At 35.2% G+C, this 21492-nt stretch overlaps 1 long non-coding RNA gene across 2 annotated transcripts in view; it reads right to left on the bottom strand.

The window, feature by feature from the left end:
* Window positions 1-531: 531 nt before the first annotated feature.
* Window positions 532-21492, bottom strand: part of LOC135197003 (uncharacterized) — a 900249-nt gene continuing 879288 nt past the window's right edge. For both annotated transcript variants that reach the window (XR_010310528.1, XR_010310527.1), the window contains one exon: window positions 532-1023. This is a non-coding gene — a long non-coding RNA (uncharacterized LOC135197003). The remainder of the gene's footprint in view (window positions 1024-21492) is intronic.

The raw sequence follows: 21492 nt of genomic DNA on the forward strand, positions 1-21492 counted from the left end.
GAGAAAGGAAACCAACATAGTATATTGAGAGAAAATTCAAAATTTTCCTAAATACACTTGAAGGTGAGAGTGGGGCAAAACACGCAGAGAGAGAGAGAGAGAGAGAGAGAGAGAGAGAGAGAGTGTGAGAGAGAGAGAGAGAGTAGAGAGAGAGAGAGAAAAAAAAAGGGTCACCTACACATTTTTAGAAAGAGGCCGCAAGAAATAATTAAGGCAAAGCATACCTGGACAGACAGAAAGCCTGATGAAATTGAGAAATGCGAGCTCGCACCTGTAAAAATCTTGTTAAAATTTTGACGGGGGAAGACTACTATGTAATTTCTCTTCTCGTTGGATTATCTATATATAACTAAAATACCACTTACCTTTCAGGGCAAGCCTTCGTTTGTAAGTCTCGTTACACGCAATCACTCGTCATAGTGTAAAGAACAAATATAACAGGAAAACGTTAAAATTTAAACAATAAAGATAATAAAAACACTGGTTGATGAAAGGAATGTTAAAACAATTTAGTAAAAAAATTACCTTTATTGTTCCTTACCCTGTAATTCTTTTTCAAGTTGTTAATAAGAGTTTGGGTACATTTCGTTTAATATTTATTTTACTTATACTATTACATAAATGAATGGCAAAAAAAAATAGTGGACGATCCTTGAAAATAATACTCATTCTTTGCCTCTTAATCCACGCTAAATGGGCGGAAGAAGGTAAATTAACCAAAAACATTAGGACAATGTGACAAAAAAGATGAATTAACCTTAAAAACTATAGAACACCCATAAAAATAGTTCACGAAGGTGTGAAAAAAAAACTTAATCTTTATCCTCCTACTCCAACATGAATGAGAGTCAGGTAGAATTTGCGTCATAACCAACCTTACGTCAGCGTCGAAGATTTTCATATCACAGGAAGTGAGATAAAGAGGTGTGATAAAATGCCGCGATACCTGAAAATGATGATTATCTCCTACGCGGACATTGAAGAATGGATTTGTTTGCAATCTTGTCATTCCCAAATGCGCACCTGAAAAAGTCATTGGCAAATATGTAAAAAATGTAAAACAAAATGTATATGCAAATGACAGTATTTTACATGGAAGACTGATCACAAGGAGGTAGAGAATGAAGAATGTCATTCTCTTGTAGTTCCAGGATTCCATTCTTAAAGATGTGCACGTAAATGAACTGACTACTATAGCATAAACAATGAAGACAAAAACATGTATACCATAATGGCGGAACAATAGAATGAGTTATTTACTGATACGGACCATGAAGAATGTCATTCTCTCGCAGTTGTTTCATCCTTACAAACTGTGTATAAAAAAACAATAAATATAACACATACGCAAAATACCATTAAAAAAAACATTCTTTTGTAGTACTTTATTACTTCAATTTGCATTTTACACCTTTTATTTGTTCAGCCCGGATGGAAAGGTGGGAAAAACAGATATTGTAAAAAAACAAAAAGTAAAAAAATAAAAAAAAAAAAAAATAATAATAATAATAATAAAAACTGGAAGAAAAATATACGAGAAAACGTGTTACGGCAAGAGAAACGAGAGAGAAATGTAGTAAAAGCTGGGAAAAGACTAAAATGCGAAAATAAAAGGAAACTCGATATATAATAGAGTGAATAAATAAACTAAATAAAGAGGAAACAAAAAGCAATCACGAAAAAATCGAAAGACAAGAGAATCCATAACTGGAAACAAAAGAATATAGGAAAAAGGGGAAGAAAAAGGAATGATAAAAGGCGTGAAGAAAAGAGAAACGATAAAGAAACATGGTAAGACCAGAGGAAAACAAAAAACGGTGGAGATCAAAACAATCAACGAACAAAAAGAGGAAAAAAGAAAAACGAGAAATTCTGAGAAGAAAAACGAGAAAAGGATCCGGGGACGAAAAACACGGAAAGGGTAGGACGAAATATATTGGGTCGAAATTTGGCGAGAGAATAGAAAACAGGAGCGGTTGGAAGAAAACAGAAACTCGGAAGAGGAGGGAAGAAACAGATGAGAAGAAAAGAAAACAAAAACACCTCCTGAAAAATGAGAGCTTGGAGGAATGACGGGTAAAGTTCTATGCGCGTAAACCTTACACGTTTGTGTTTTCTTTCTACATGCTGTCATATGGACCGGCACCCGTTTCATCTTATGTAGCCTGCTAATAAAAAGAAGTACATTAAGCGGGGAAGGAACAGAATACGGAAAAAAATAATTGCTCAGCGTGTGGTCGTAACACTCAAAGTTAATAAAACAGCCAAAAAAAAAAAAAAAAAAAAAAATTACATGAAAAATATAAAGGAGGAATCAGTCACGCTAAACCATCGAGCTAATAATAACACTTTGGAATGAAATCGACACATTTCCAGTTAGGAAATCGGATTTACGGAAGAGAAGAAATGCTTCGTTTAGAAACGGTAAAATACAATTTTTTTTTTCTCCAAGTCTTTCGAGCTTAGTGATATTTTGTACAGATCCATATTTGGAATATGAATATGAAATCTGGGGGTGCAGGATTCATGTCTTTTCCTCGCTCACCGACAGACTTGAATCGAAAGACCATTCGATCCATCAATAACTCAACCTTTCTTTCTCTCTCTCTCTCTCTCTCTCTCTCTCTCTCTCTCTTCTCTCTCGCATTTTTCCTGCTCGCTCTGGAACTTGGGTGCTTCCGTGTTCCCACACAATTCTACTATCCGCATTTTCTTCGGGGTTTCCGGCAGCATTGTGCCATTGACCCTTGTTATTTTTGGTCGCCTCTGAGCCGAGATAAGTAATGCCATCAGATTTTTATTAACAGATGGTCTTTGAAAAAGAACGTACACACAGACACTAACACAAATATATATATATATATAATATATATATATATATATATATATATATATATTAATATATATATATATAATATACATAGATATACATATATGGTCATGTGTATGTACAATCGTCTTTTCATCAGAGACGGACCCCAGGTACCTGGGTTACTGAAGAATGTTGTCACCCCTCCCATCAGGGCTTTGTAGTACGTGTCGACATACACTAAGGGATGTGAAAACCACCGTCGAAGACTAGATCAATATGGAATCATAACTTGTACGTGGACTCACCAGTGACAATATATTAAATAGGAGTATATATATTTCATATATATATATATATATTATATATATATATATATATATATATATTCACTATAATAACTACATGATCTACATATCCGGTGAATTTCCATCTTCCGTGGATATAATTTATTTACGTCGGAATCAGAAATGGGAAATAATATGGAAGGATAAATTCCCCACTGCAGATGCGATTCGAACTCAAGCTGGGTTGGACGGCCAAGGTCAAGATCTAATCACTCTACAAACACAGACCTGCAAAAAAGACTTTCATTTCATTTGGTCACATCTACATCATTCTCATACAGTATTACTGTGTTGGAATAAAACAACTCTCTCGAGTTGAATCAAGTTTAAGCACTTTTTCCCCTTTTTGCTGGATAGGCTGAATCTAATGTCTACTGGTCCCGTTTCTCGGATCTATAGAAAGTTTTACAATGTCAATAATGTTCGTTTAATATTCCCACTTCCAAATTTTGATTTTATTTTGAGTTTCAAGGCTTACAGTGAAAAGATAATCCCACAAAAATGGGCGAGATTATGTATGGATTGTAACGTAAACTGTGAGTCAACATATATCCAACGTTAACCAACTCGAGGTCATCTACTGAACATAATTATTATACTTCATTAGGAACCGTTCTACCATTCATAAGATACCTGGCAAACACTAAAATAATAATAATAATAATAATAATAAAAACACACACACGTACAAACATTGGTTTAAACATAACTTCTTTCTAACTTCGTGGGAAGAAGTAATAATTACAAAAGGTAAATTTATGGTAAACAAGAAAACTTTCATTAGGCAACAATCCCATCGGCCGATGATCTGAGGAAAGGGGTAAGCAGTATTTGAATTCACTACGAATGAAGTAAAACCGAGAGAAATGAGAAGGTGGAGGAGACAGAGGCTGCTGATGATTCACAGGAGGAGGAGGAGGAGGAAACCAAACGTCGTCAAAGGAATATCTACCGAGGCACCCCTACAAGTCCTGTGCGGGTCCCTTGGGGATTCGCTGACGATGGCACGCAGCTGCCAAAACGTTGTTGTGGGACCAGAAAACGAAGCGTCTGAATTATTCTGCTGGTTTCACTCTCACTCTCTTTCTCTCGATCTTAGCATTCTTCAGACTTTGTGTGTATGTATGCATGTATTTTTACATATGTATATATATTAGTATATATATAAACATGTATAAATAAAGGTATAAGCCACGAAGGAAAGATAAACAACGGCGTTTCTGCAAGATCTTTCGACTCAACGTCCTTTACTTAGCTAAGTAAAGGTATTGAGTCGAAAGATTTTGCAGAAACTCCGTTGCTCATCTTTCCTTTGTGGCTTATACCTTTATTTATGGATTTATCACGTTCCAAACTTTCGTGATTCAGTTATACATATAAACATGTATGTATGAATGTATTCAAGTACTATGTATCCCTCTTTCCCTCTTTCTGTCTATAAGTCTTCATCTTTCTCGTGTCTATCGAATTTCAGTTATTGGCTACATGTCTCTCTCTCTCTCTCTCTTCTCTCTCTTTGACAGCACCTCCGTCCCCTTCCGCCGTCATCCTTCTCATCCATTCCGGTCAGCGCCCCTATACCATTTCTCATCCCATTCTCATCCCATTCCCCTTTATGCAGAAAAGGGACGTCCTAGCGTACCCGATGATGGCCCTGCGATGGGCTACATCGCCGGCATGACGGCACTTTGACAGATATTGACAGGCTTATTAGACGGCGTATGGCGAAGTGAATATTTTCTGAGTACGCCCCTTACGTTAAACGCAGCCACCGTCCGTCTGCCGAGGTAATGGTCACATGTATAAAATGTGGGGGATGCTCGTCTTGTAGGTGTTACTAAAGAGAGAGAGAGAGAGAGAGAGAGAGAGAGAGAGAGAGAGAGAGAGAGAGAGGAGACTAGTAAAAAAAACTAGAGAGAGTTACAAGGATTTACAAGGATCAGTGTCCTAATGATTTTGTCGACAGGACACTATTAAAAACGCAGAGAGACTAGTAAGAAAAGGAGAGAGAGAGAGAGAGAGAGAGAGAGAGAGAGAGGAGAGAGAGAGAGAGAGAGACTGGAAGGCGGGGCTCCGGTGGTCAAGAGCATCTATCGACTGAATATCGGCTTGGTTAATATGGAAATGGTTGTCACCGCCACGCTGGAATTCCCCCTCATCCAGAAGGCTCTTTTCTAAAAGCAACCGAGAACTGCGAGGACACATCGACCTCCTCCTCCTCCTCCTCCTCCTCCTCCTCCAGCCTTGACGTTCGTGCGCGTCTAGTAGGTGGGACTTGATCGTCTAGTAGGTGGGACTTGATCATGAAGAACTGTACCATTAACAACGAACGGGAACTACGTAGAACAGTCGTTTCATTACTTTGTATATGTCTCTTAAACGTTTATCTAACTGACACTAGATATTTCTCATATAGATATATATATATATATATATATATATATATATATATATATATATATATCATATATATTATACTAAAACAAAAAAAACAAAAAAAAAAAAACCATTATAGTAGTATATATATGATATATCATATTAATATAATATATATATATATATATATATATATATAATATAATAATATATATATATTATATATAATACTATATATATATATATACTTACACATTTACATATACAGTATATGAAGTGAATCCTGAACGGTTTCGTTGACATATCTACATTTTTTTTTCATAACAAATAGATCGTCGAAGTTGTTTTTTCCCGACCGGGATCGATCTCGGGTTTATGGCTCTATATAAATATATAAGGTATGTATGTGGTGTATATTTACTCATAAAACACACATTCAAATACATGCGTAGTTACGCTTCCTTAGATACAAACATAAAAATACAACGCTTCCCATGGTAAAAACAAAGATGATTAAACTTCCATATGTGAGAACTGAGTGAATTAAGACTACCATTAAAAACACTTATGACCAATTACCACGTATAAAAAGCCCCTGAATGAATTACTAGATAAGCAATTAGTCAGTGCGCGATTATTTTGATTGAATGGACACCATTAAATACAAGAAAAATATATCTAAAAATATCTTAACGAAACTAACGTGTAAAGACATGATTTCGCAGACTTTAGAAAGTTATATCATCTATTTCTGAATTGAGAATAACTGTTTAAAGTAATTAGATTGGAATGGCTATCACGACAACGAGGCATTACCGAAAGCCAACAGGAACCGCTCGCAAAACTCCGACGAGGAAACGGGACATGTCGCACCGCGTATGAGCAGCAGCAACCGCTGAGTCTATCCCACTATGAAATTGCTAGTCCAATTGCAGGATCAATTAAGCTTGATTGTTCTGCACCGAGTGCAGGCAGGTGCTTGGGAGCTATGTTTAAACGTCAGTGATCCTTGGGTTCAACATTGTTCAATTCTCCGTCTGGGTGGAGACGTCACAATCATTCTGTGCATAGTTAGAAACGTAAGTCTATCTATTTGGGCACACGTATGTCTATCTATGTATGTATGTACGTATACTATACGTAGGCTACAGAAAGACTGAATCCATTCACGAAATCCCTGAAATTTTCAGGGAATTAGTGACATCACCAATTCACTTACGAACATTTGATTACCGAGGGGTTAGTATTAAATAAGGCGAGACAGTGATTCATCTACATATATGTATGTACATACGTATATGTATATGTATATGTAAATGTATATATATATAATATATATATAAATTATATAAACAAATGTATATATATGTGTATATAAATCGTATATATACATTTATATATATATACATATATATATATATATATATATATATATATAATATATATACTATAATATATATATATATATATAAATAAAAATGCTTTATATATAGACAGATAGATTTATAAGATCAATATATCTGATCTGCCAGACACACAGAACACACCTACTAAAGACATCGATTGAAGACACGACAGACACACACACATATAACAATCAACACACACACACAGACGCACACACACACACACACACACACACACACACACACATAATATATATATATATATTATAATATTATAATAATTATATATAATAATTTAATATATATAGTAAACATATTATATAGATCTATATAATATATATACTAACATATATCTATATCCTATATATAACTATGGGGTTTCTATAATATGATACCTAGCTAAGTAATTTAATGATTTTCTATGTCTTACTCCATATGCATGTAATAACGTTCTTCATACAATAACAATAAACTGCGTATGGATAACCCCATTACATAAAGTATAAACGGAATTACACTATTACACGATCCAGGCTACTCCAAAAGTATGGAATCCTGGCCCTTTTTCATAACGCACATTCTCTTTACACGGTCATAAGAGGCAAAGACGTATACTAGCATTGATTTGACTTTAGCAATTAAAGCCTTATAATATATATATATATATATGATATATATATATATATATATATATATATATAATTATATATAGTAGGCGTATGTATATGTATTATGTATAAATAATCTTATATATACATATACTATGTATATAATACATACATTTTTACGTATTCATATAATGTATAAATATCTGTCGTCTCTTTATCAATCAAACCCATAAGCCATGGATTCTAATAGATGAATATATATATATATATATATATATATATATATATATATATATATATATATATATATATACATTTGTCGTCTTTATCAGTCAACCCATAAGCCATACGTTCTAATCCTGGCCAGGTATAAGTCATTCTCTTCGTGATGTAAAATCGACATTGAGGGTGTATCTGTGGCTTAATATTTTTGATGAAATAAAAACTTTATAAGTGTAGGTTATAATTACATAACAATATATTTATGTATATATATGTATATATATATTATATATAATATATATATATATATATATATATATAATATTATGAAACAGGCACCAATGTATATTTATCACAGATGTATGTAAAATATATATTTTAAGATAAATTACATGTCAAGAATTTCCATGCGTCTGACACTTTCTTAAAATATAATAACTATCACCATTATCATCACAACCTAAGCCGTGATAAAAAGCAAATAAAAATATCTTTCAAAATCCCTCGAATGAGAACAAATAACACGAAACAAACAAGGAACAAATCTAGCTCCCGAAAATAATGAACGGCTCTCTTATCAGTTCGGAATCTCCCAGCCACTGAACACTGCCTAACAATGTTCAAATTCTTCAATTGAGCCAACTGGGCTCCGATTGTATCCAATGGTAACAAGGAAAGCAGCGTTGTCAATTCCGTTAGGCTGGTCCCGAGGGTAGGGGGTGGGGAGTGGGAGTGGGAGAGGGAGAGGGTGGGGAAGAGGCTTGGGATGGCTATTGCAATGGGATAAGGGTTTAGTCTGGAGGGGGAAGGGGTAAGGTTTGTGGGATGAAGGTAGAGTCTCAGGAAGGGGGAGGAGGGAAGGGGCAGATAAGGGCTTGGGATATGGAAGTGAAGTACTTGGAGGACGGCTACATGCGGTTGAGGGGGGGGGGGGGGGGGGGGGGGGGGGTGAGTTAAAAGTTGGGCAGATTAATGATCAGAGGTGGAGAGGCACAGACAGATAAAGAAATAAACCATGCATGATGAGGATAGATATAGATGGATGATTGTACGTATGTAAATACATTATGTAACATGTATATATAAATGGATTATATACATAAATAAATATCTATATTCATATCATACATGAAGGGGTCGGTTGCCTGGTGCACCTTCTCCACTGCCTTAATCACACGAGGCATGGTTTATTATTTGGCAAAGGGGTTTTTGCGACCGCATGATCATGCTGTCATCAGCCACAGTTATTGGAGGTGAGCCTCGCCTCTGACTAAAAAGTCCTCTTGCATGGCAACAGTTTCCACAGTTAATGGCAGTGGGTCTCGTCTTTGACTAAAAAGTAAGACTGCAAGGAAGCAGTTTCCACAGTTAATGGCAGTGGGTCTCATCTTTGACTAAAAAGTAAGACTGTAAGGCAGCAGATTCCACAGTTATTGGCAGTGTGTCTCGACTCTGACTAAACAGTCCACCTGCAAGGAAGCAGATTCCACAGTTATTGGCGGTGGGTCTCGCCTTTGACTAAAAAGTCCTCTTGCATGGCAGCAGTTTCCACAGTTAATGGCAGTGGGTCTCGTCTTTGACTAAAAAGTAAGACTGCAAGGAAGCAGATTCCACAGTTATTGGCAGTGGGTCTCGTCTTTGACTAAAAAGTAAGACTGCAAGGCAGCAGATTCCACAGTTATTGGATGTGGGTCTCGCCTCTGACTAAAAAGTCTAGTCCAGCAGCATGCAGAGTTTTCCACAGTTATGGCAGTGGGTCTCGTCTTTGACTAAAAAGTAAGACTGCAAGGCAGCAGATTCCACAGTTATTGCCAGTGGGTCTCACCTCTAACTAAAAAGTATATATATAAGTATAAAAGGCCCATTAAACTTTCTTGGTTTAAAGCTAAGGCCTACATTTCAGTGGACTAACTTCCACTCATATCAAGTAGGGAATGACAGGAGTTGGATTGGTGAAAATAGATAGAGGGAGATATCCCCTTAGGTGATACCTTTAGGAAGATGAAGCGGATTGAGACAATTAACAGAAACAACGTCGGCATAGCGGTGGCCCCAGGCATCCCCTAAGGGCATATCTCCCACTATATATTTTCAACCATGTAACCCCTTCTGCCATTCACTACTTGATAATGGTGGTAGACAGTCCACTGAAATATAGTCCTTAACTTTAAACCAGAGTGTTTTAATGGACCTTTTCTATTTGAGATATATCCTGCTTTAACAGAAAAATTTATCCACACAAACACACACACACACACATACACACACACACACACACACACACACACACACATATATATATATATATATATATATGTATGTATATGTATATGTGTATATATATATATGTATATGTATATATATATATATATGTATATATATATATATATATATATATATATATATATATATATATATATATATATACACACACATTAAACTACAAGTCTTTTAATATCCAATTCCCTCTACCTCGGAATTAAGATATTCTCATATATGTCAAACGAAGGGGAATTTGTTAGTTGATAATAAATACAAGTAGGTAAAGAAGTCACTGAAGTCCGGATTTCTCCTCTGTGCGCTGGTTCGAATTCCACGAGAGACGAAATTATTGTCAACTAAAAAATTCCCCTTCGGTTAACATAATGAAAATATAATAATTCCGAGGTAAAGCGAATTGGATATTAAAGGATATTTGTAGGTTAGTGCATCCATATGAATTACGGTGATGTTATAGTAATTCATATATATATATATATATATATATATATATATATATATATTTCTATATCTATATCTAATATATATATATATATATATATATTATATATATATACCATACATATATATATATATATATATCTATATATATATATATATATATATATATATATATATATATATATATAGAGAGAGAGAGAGAGAGAGAGAGAGAGAGAGAGAGAGAAATGGATTCTGTTCGAGATAAAATACAATCCACTTGGGAAAGACATCCAAACATTCATTGGCACTATTTGTACAGATTTCCCAGCCATTTTATGCAATAGGATGTTGTTACCGGCGTCAAAGTTCAAATTGAAATCGTTCAGTACTGAAAAAACTTGCGATGGAAGGTACAAATGGAAAGCCCCAAAAATAATGGATGAAATAAAATGAATATCGATTTCAACAAAAGAGCAATACAAAAACATACAAAATGAAATAGAACATAATACAAAAAGAACAATGGCTCTGTATTTAGGGTAATTAAGACGACATAAACAGAACAACAGACATTAGTCCTCAGAAGCATTTCCACAATACGGAACGTGCGATGGAAGGAAGAAGAAAGGAAATTGGGTAATTAGTATGTTAACATGATTAAAAATAATGAAATATACGACGGAATTTGAAGATATCGTCAACATGTTAAAACTAATAAAATATACAACGAAAATTAACGACACCGTAAAAAGGTACCAGGAAAAGTGTACATTAAATAATAAAATGTTAATTCACTTACATCGTAAAAAATAGGATTAAAAGGAAATCAATTAAAATAAAGTTTTATATAAGCAAATATTGTGTGTGTGTGTGTGGTGTGTGTGTGTGCTTGTGTAACAGGCAAATAATGAACTAGGCATTTCGCGAGCTGCCTGAAATTTCAGGCAGATAGCGAAATGCGCTTAGGGACATTTAATCCCCCAGGGGCTAGTAGTTGATACGGCAAAACAGTGACTCACCAACACTGTTTTGCTGTGTTTAGTTCTAGTCCCTGGGGGGGTCAAATGTATTTCGCCGTGTCTAATTAGTACTAGCCCCTGGGGGATCAAATGTCCATAAGCGAATTTCTCTAACTGCCTGAACTTTCAGGCAGTTCGCGAAATGCCTGGTTTCGCTATCTGCCTGTAAAACACACACACACACACACACACACACACACACACACATATATATATATATATATATATATATATATATATATATAGTATATATATATATATATATATATGCAGAAGCCAGGTACTATGTCGTACCTCTAAGTAAATGGGGATACAATCCACAATGAAGTAAATTCCTCTACAAGAGGAATTTACTTCATTGTGGATTGTATCCCCATATATATATATATATATATATATATATATATATATATATATAAATATATATATATATAAATATATATATATATATATATATATATATATATATATATATTAATCTACGTAGAGGTTAATCATAAAAAAGTTACTTCACTTTTTGAATAAACCAGGAGGACGCAGCATAGAAAATCCTATTGGCCGTTGACACTGCATTCCCCTCCAGCCCGAGCACCCGACACAGAAACATGTTACCCAATTGATTATGGTCGTTGTCATTTTCCCATTTCCCGCCCCTAAGAGAACGGCAAGACGGTTAAAAACCGATGTATCCCGCAAAGGATACCGACTGCCGACTTTTATGATACCGGCAATACTGGCCTTTTGAGAGGATTACCCCGTACCTACGGTGAATCGTCTTATGGAGCGGAAGTCACGAACTCGAGGGTCAACCGGTTAGATCAGACCTTCATCCCATGCACTTTTAGAATGTGGGATTTCCCACTTCCTCAGCGTTTGTTACGAACGGGCTTTGTCTTATGCAAGTCAAACGAATATCGGTTTCTCCGCCTTAAAAAGATAATGGTTATCCCTCATGTAAACTAATATCGCCGCTAACTTCATTTGAAGGGTCATCATACATTTGCTATACGATTGATCATCCAATCAGCGAATTTACGCAGCGTTGGGACCGGTTAGCGTTTGGATGGGTGTGCACCAAGAAATACCGAATAATGCCGCGCTCACTTAACGACCATGAACATCCCAGAGACGAGAAATGGGGCTTGCAGCCTTCAATCGAAGATACATGCTGAAAATAATCCATACATGAATCTCTTTTTCTGTGACTGGCGGCGCACGTCCCAAAGGAAACCGGATTTTGTAACATCCCCACACTATGACAAGGCGAAAACCTTTCTGAATATACTTGACCATCATCGGGGATCAATAAGAAAAGTCTCGTCCCCGACACGAGAGTGGAAATGAGAGAGAAGGTGTATAGATTGCTAACGAATGGAGAGCTAAAGGAATAAGGAAAACGAGGAACGTTCCAAGAGAGAGAGAGAGAGAGAGAGAGAAATAAACATATGAAATGAAGAGAGCAAAGGAATCATAGGCAGATCAGAGAGTGAAAAATTAACAAACGGAATAAAGCAAAGATGCAAAATGTCTTACGAAAAAAATGCTCTAAAAATGCCACAAGAGAAAGTAAAAAGGCAAGAATTCGGGGGGGGGGGGGAAGAGCTAAAAAGGAAAGAAAACTTACCCTGCAAAACGATACCAACGAGAGAGAGAGAGAGGGAGAGAGAAGAAGAAGAAGAAAAAACTAAAGCTTTGGCAGAGAAAAATCCCCGAAGCTATGCACCTGAATTCCCCAGACTAATCAGGGGAGGATCCTCCGCCTCGCTTTGAAGTCACGTCCCGCCGGAGTAACACTCGAGTACAGTCTCTCACCCCCGTGACATCCACGGACATATTCCGGATGGAGGAATCAGGGCCCCTCCGGCACTGATCAGTTGAGAGCGCTATTTAGTGAATTTCGAAACCTATTGACTATTCATGAAGCAAGAGCCCGTGCCGAATTAACGGCAAGAGAATTTAACACTAATTACGATTTCAAAATTACCAGCGATGTGAGTTTCACATCGCCCAATGACGAAGTTTACGCAACCTAGACGTTTCATCATATTCTAATATCAATTTTCCTTATTGAAATCAATGTCATGCAAAATATGCAAATCTCAGACATACATGCCAATCGGCGTTATAAAATCGGCAATAATATACGTATACAGACATTTACATACATGCATGTATATATAAATATATACACACACACACGTCCTGAGCATGAGTTATATCTATGAATATGAATCCTAAGCTTAAGGAAGAATGTGGGAACCTGCTTAAGGTTATTTATACGATTTATACGTATATATATATATATATATATATATATATATATATATAATATATATATATATCTGTGTGTATGTATGCGTGTTTGTGTACATATGATGAACTTTGCAAAATTTTCCACAGAACCATCTCTTTCGTATAAAGGAAAAGAAAGGCTCAAGAGCAGACTGTCGACCTTTCACAGACGTATACACAACACCATTAACTTCTCCACTGGACGTATCCTCGAGCTTACTAAAGACTCATCTGTTTCAAAGTTGTTTCTACAGCATCTATAACCAGCTATTGCAAGGCCGCCTCGCCCCACCAGACATCCTATTCCATAAAACGTATCTGCTTCCTTTGACACTGAGCAATTATTATACGTAAAATACCAGCTGAAAAAGGGAAAGGAGTCACCTCGTCTCGGAGAAAGAGAGAGAGAGAAAAAAAGTATTGATATCTGGAAACAGTGTATATCAATTTTCCTTAACCGAAACTAAAAGTTAATGTCCAGGAAGGTAAAAGTACCAGCATTTATTTACCATTATGAACTAGGAAATGCCAGAACGTTCCCTCAAGCTGGTTAAATAGATCAACTGGCACAAGTTTCATAAATCATTCAACTGGATACAAGCGGTTTATTATTACTAAGTAATTTAACCAGACCACAGAGCTAATTTATTCAGCTTTTACCGGGTTGGCCGGAGGGATTTTCCTTTATTAATGATAACGTTCCGATTTTACATATCAAATTAGAGCTCCTTAAACAGTTCATAAATGAGGCACGTAACTGAAAATGATGGGGAATCTGATAAAAAATCTATAAACTTACCAAATTGCCGATTATATTTTGGGCATTCACACGAAACATTTGTATCTCTTAGTATTATTCGACATTCGCGTATATAGGGACTGCGGTCATGTGGGCTATTATCATAAATATATCTATATATCTATGGCTACTACTACTACGGTTCAAACGAGAGAGAACAATTCTGCGAGGACTCTCAATTACTCGACCTGTGTCAGTCTTTTTCATATGACGAATTCTGTATTCCTACACTGGGCGGGTTGATTTGTTTTCATTATTACTGTCATGTTCACTGTTTCATATGTTTTGCTGTTTCCTGCTTAAAATGTGTTTTACAGATGTTATATAATCAATAATATGAACACCTACATGTGGCCTTGTCATAACAGTTGCAGTTTTGGATACGTTATCCGCTTCTTAATGTCCTTCCCTACATGGACAGTAATTCAACAAATTTCTGCATTTTTACCTTCGTTATATAAATTTTTGGACTATAATTCTGAAGGGCTTCTATAACACTTCCGGTCGCTAAAAATGACATATTTCTGCAATGGTAGAACTTTAAAAAATTCAATGGTTGATCCCATTGCATATAATTCTGCTATGAAAACAGAAGCATTGTTAGGCAAGGAAAATTGGAATGCTTTGTTGAGTGATATAGATGCAAATCCCGAACCTGAGGAATGTTTGGAACCATCAGTACATATTGTATTGTGTGAACCTTGAAGTCTATTATGTTCTCTTGTATTACATATGCTGTTCGAGGTTAGGTGCACAGTATCTTATGAATATTTCAAGTGTGCACAGGTTCTTATCATAAAGGTAGTTCAATTTATTGAAAGACATTTTATATCAATATTCGGTGACTCAAAACTGCCTACTAGTTCTAATAGGGAAGAGTGGTGGGTGACTATATATTTATATATATATGTATATATATCTTTAATAATAAAGTAATTTCTTGTATCTTTAATGAGCTAAGAATTATTGCTGAGTCAGGATGCAAAGTTGGTTCACTACTTTTAACTTGAAAAGGTTTTAAATTAAAAGCTGTGCATTCGATATATGGTTAAACGAAGTAAAAAAAATGTGAAGGGTAATAATGTTAAGTAAAAATGTGATCGCATTTATGACGTCATCGTTCTGAACTAACAAAATCGTTCTGAACTAACAAAATAACAACTAAAAGTACATTCATATGAGAAAAATAAATACTGAATAATATTTTTACCATTACATGAGGAACTCCATTATTCTATAGTTACTATTTAGGGGCAAATAAGGCGGGAAAACAGGTACGTGAAAAAACAGCCTATCATACGAGCTAATTAATTAACGAATATCTATACTGAAAATAATACAACCGAAAAATATGCTAGTTATTTTCCGACTACTCCAAAAAAGCTAATTGCACCCCTTTATGTCTATGCGTGTGGCAAAGGGACTTAAAATATATTTGAAAGCCAGGTATAGAATTCTTTGACTATTTTTAATTAAATATTCATGGTCGAACAGACAGGGTTCATGCCTTTCCACTGCAAAAATAAGTGAGACGAGTCCTTTTGAATGCGTTCACCTGTGCGTTCATGAGTGCGTTCATGAGCGCGTCCGCCAATGCGTTCACTTCACCATTAATCGTCAGGTTTCAGTTGATATAAAAAAGGGACTTTATTAAAAGAATGGAGGGAATATTATCTAATATGAGCGGCATTTTTTCGAGCGGAAACGTTTTGTTTTTTATAGTGAGGAAGCTGACTAAACATTCGCTTCGGGACGAAAATGGATTCTACGCCCGTGTGTACGTTATGTAAAATACGTAATAATTACTATATACTATATTAATATATATATATATATATATATATATATATTTATATAATAATATATAATTAATATATATATATAATAGAAAATATATTATATTATAATATATATATATGTATGCTATAAATGTATATATTAATAATATATAAAATATAATATAGGCATATGGTATCAAAATTGTATACATATATATTATATATATTATATATAGGTATAATATACTTATCCATACGCATCAAGCTACAAATGTCCTTTACTATCTGATTCACTCTACTTCGGAATTAATATATTTTCATATACGGTAACCGAAGGGGAATTTTTTTCTAGTCGATAAGAAATTCGTTGTCTCATAGCCGTGTGGTTTAGAGAGCTTCACCGTTCGTCCTGAATTCTTTGTTCTGTGGTTCGCGCCCATGATCCGTCGAATGTCTTATCGACTAAAAATAAAATTCCCCTTCGGTTAACATATATGATTTTTTACGGTCTGCTCTGTGAACAAGAGCCCGTGCTGACACAAGGTCAGCTTAATCAAAAACAACAACAACAACATATATGAAAATATATTAATTCCGAGGTAGAGTGGATTAGATATTAAAGGACATTTGTAGCTTAATGCGTAGTATATATGAATGAAGGTAATTGGATAAGACTCATATATATCATGTGTTAACCTCCCGATTCTAAGTCTGCTTGGCAGAAGGCTGTTAGCACCTCCACCGCCCCCCCCCCCCCACCACACACAAGCAAATTCGCGTTTGATAACCACTGGACCATAAACAGAACAGACGCGCCAGCAGGCAGACCTAAAGACAGACACATATACCTATCAAACAATCTATACAAACTTTCTATGTATACACAGACACGCATGCATACTATAATATAAAAATATATATATATATATATATAGATATATATTAAATATATATATTTATATTTGTATGTTATAGAGCAGACGCTACTAAAGAGTACAAGTTCAGTACAGAAGTGAGCCCAGAGGATAAGACTTGGGCGCGTCGCCGGAACATTTCTTGGAAAAACCTCGACACATTGACTCGGTGATAACGCTGTATCCCTGTTATGGCATTTCTCTTTGCCTTTTTTTCTTTTCTGAATGGCTTATCAGCTCTTCAATTACTCGACGCGGCAAAGGTCATTCAATACCCGCTTTTGTTGTGCTCCACTTTCCGCAACAGCTCGTAAACACTTCAATTAAGCGTGGTGCAATATCCGGAATGAGGAGTCATTCATCTGAGTGACAGACGGACGACTACAGAAACGTCAAACATGAGGTCGCTCTTCATCGATGTAAGACACTTTTCGTGATTGCAACCAACAATGCGGGTACCTAGAAACTAATATTAAGCACGCGCGCGCACACATACACACACAAACACATACACACTTACATACACATACAAAATTTTTTCTGCGTAACCTATACAATCAACGGACCATATAGTATCTGATGGTGACTCGATGTTTGTGGTGGATCTGGCACAACCCCTTCTAAAAGGAAAAGGTATGTATACATATATATATATATATAATATATATTATTATTATATATATATATATACACATATATATGAATAATTATCACATCGAACCGTGATTCATTTATATATCATTCGAGCTACAATGTCCTTTAATATCTAAATTCGCTCTACTCGAATTGATATATTTTCATATATGTACCGAGGGGAATTTTTTAGTTGATAATAATTTCGTCCCCCCATGGGATCGAACCACCGTCCAAGTGGACGGGAACGAAATCAGGACAGACAGGCTGATTGGATAGCGTCACTGTCTGTTCTGATTTCTTTCCCGTCCACTTGGACGGTGTTCGATCCCAAGGGGGGACGAAATTATTATCAACTAAAAAATTCCCTTTCAGGTACTTATATGAATTTAGATATTAAAGGACATTTGTAGCTCGAATGATATATATATATATATATATATATATATAATATATATATATATATATATATTATATATGTATATATATATGACGTATTTTTTTCACGAAAGAAAGTAAAGTCCAAAGTAGTAAGAACAAAAACAGAAAGGCAAAACGACTAAAAGCGAGAGCTACGCCATGAATTATCATAATGCATTTTCCCAGAGAGGCTTCCATCACGGGCAACGCCTGGAAAAAGGGGATCCGAATTTTCTAGTTTTCCACGATATTTTCGCGAAGTAATTTCCGCCTCCCTAAAACTTACGACCTTCTGGCAGAGGCTCCCCAAAATTTCTTAAGCTTACCCGGGCGGAATTTGTTGCATAATCAATTGCTTCCCGTATGCAAATTGGCCACCCCTTTTCTCTCTGCGCCACCAGACGTTTCCTGCAATTTCTGGGGATAGCAACTGTTCTCATTCTGTCTTATCACTTGCTTTCCATTTTCTATTGTGTTTGTGTTTACTGAACTTCGCTGGCCATAACATTTAACCTCAGGTTCCTACAATTTCACACGATCGTTTTTATCTTGCTCAATTCTCAATGCCAAGCTACTCTTTTTACTATACTATATATATATATATATATATATATATATATATATATATATATATATATATATATATATATATATATAGTTTGCATTAAGCTCCCAAAAAACACAAGACGACAATTACTGCCACATTCATACTTGAAAATCGTACCTGATCCCCTATGCAGAAAACTTCCACAACATGAGCTGATTTATGCGCCTATACAGAAGGTTCATTGTAGCTCCTCCGAGCCTCTAAAAATAATGAGCCACTCACCTTTACCCTGCAAGCGGTCTCTCTTTCTCTCTCTCTTTTTCCCAGGTCTCTCCTTTCGAATACTTCTTTCACGCCATCTCACCTTGCCCTCCCCTGTCTTATTCTCCGACTTCCTCCAATCCCCCTCCGCACTCATCCTACCCCCCCCCCCCCCACACACACACACACAATTTCACAATTGGATTAAAGACACGTGACAACTCGCAGATAAATTCATACTGTCCCCTTAGTTTTTCATTTGGTAAATACGTTCTTTGACACGTACTATATAGGAGTATATATATATAATATATAATATATATATATATATATATATATAATATATATATTATAGTTTAAATATATATTAAATATATATATATATAGTATATATATATATATATATATATATAATTAGCGACTTGGTTTCAAAGGCAGTGTTTCCAACAGCTTCTTGTCTGTTAGCCTTAGAAATATTACATGCTATGTGGGTGGTTGCCGGACGTCTCCCTAGCTTGCAGTAAAATACACTGAAAGTAGCGCAACCAACTGTTACTCTTTTCACCCATCCACTTTCCTCATTCTTTCCATATGGTTGAATCATCTGAAAGCATTCTGAAACATCCTTTCACCGACGCAAACCCTTTTAGCATCTCTACTGCGCATCTCCACTCTTGTCTCCTATCACATCTTTTACTGCTACGTATACTGCGCAAACGATAATTTATCTCTATAGGTTTCCATATATATATATATATTATATATATAGGGATATATATATATATATATTCTATAACATATATATATTATATATATATATATATATAAGATATATATATATATCATATATATATATATATATATATATATATATATACTATTAATATCTATATATACATATATATATATCTATCGTATATAATGTATATACTTATATATATCTATAATATTAAGTACATTATATATCTATATATATCTATAATATATATATATATATATATATATATCTATATATATATGTATATAAATATATATATATATATATATATATATATATATATATATATATGTACTATAGATTATATATAGAATATACGTACATAATTATATATATATCTATATATATATATATTAAACTATTTAAAACGCACACGTATATTTGTGTGTGAGCGTAATGAATTACTGGTGCTATTTTTCGATCTTCCACGCGTACGTAAGGCATTACCCCTACAAATCATCCTCATAAACACACCCACACTTATATATACATAAATAATTATGAATAACTTGATCACAAAATATATAAAACGTGATGTTTTACTGCTACTGCTATGTATTTATATACATACACACGTGCGCGTGAGTTTATGTGGGCGCAATCAATTGCCACTGATATTTTACGATCAAGCACGTGTACGTACACATACCGTGCAAGTCATCCAAGTAGAATACGTTTTTACCTTTTCATTTCCATATGCGGTGAATTCCCAAGAGAACGTATCGTGTACTTTTCATTTACAAGAGTAACAGACAGCTTTACATTTATATACAAGTTACAGGGCTTTTTTCAACTCTTATTTACGTAAGTTTACCTTGAAAGCCTCATAAACATGCAATAAAATCCACTGATTAGTATATGGCTCAATACTTTCTCAATTTATGACTTTTACAAAAAATCTCCATGGCGTATAGGTGAATAATATCAACTGCACATTTTTTTTTTCAAAATAGTTTATTATTAGTATTAAAGTTTTGATGGATTTCACAATTTATTTTGCCTTGGATTCTCTGTCTAACCTATATTATCACCAAAGACCTATGCATTCAATCTTCGCTCTCTATTCGCCCCGCCATCCAGTTCATATCTGAATGTCCAGGTTGCATTGCCAGTTGGATAAACCAATAAATCAGTCAATTATGTCAGTGTCAACTGAGACCTAATATTTACTTAGGATTATAATTGACACGAAGGACGGCCATTAAACAGCTCTTCCCACTATGTTACCTAGTCGGCTTTCTTAACACTAAATATGGAGGACAATATCAAAGAGAAGAATAACAAACATCTGCATGACTATAAAAGTTCCAGAGAGAGAGAGAGAGAGAGAGAGAGAGAGAGAAGAGAGAGAGAATGGTTAACAGGGCCCCTCTCTCTCTATCAGATAGATAGACTCTCATTCTCTCTTTTTTCTGGGGCATGTCGGCGCCGGGCACCACCCCTTTAGGGTATGCTGTTGTACCAAGCCTCCCCATGTTACGAACCGTACCACGCCGTACAACTCGTGAGAGAGAGAGAGAGAGAGAGAGAGAGAGATACTGGTGACATGGTGGTTCCTGGTGTCGAGTGCATATGCTGAT

The sequence above is a fragment of the Macrobrachium nipponense genome, chromosome 18 (genome assembly GCF_015104395.2).
Source record: "Macrobrachium nipponense isolate FS-2020 chromosome 18, ASM1510439v2, whole genome shotgun sequence".
NCBI classification, from domain to species: domain Eukaryota; kingdom Metazoa; phylum Arthropoda; class Malacostraca; order Decapoda; family Palaemonidae; genus Macrobrachium; species Macrobrachium nipponense.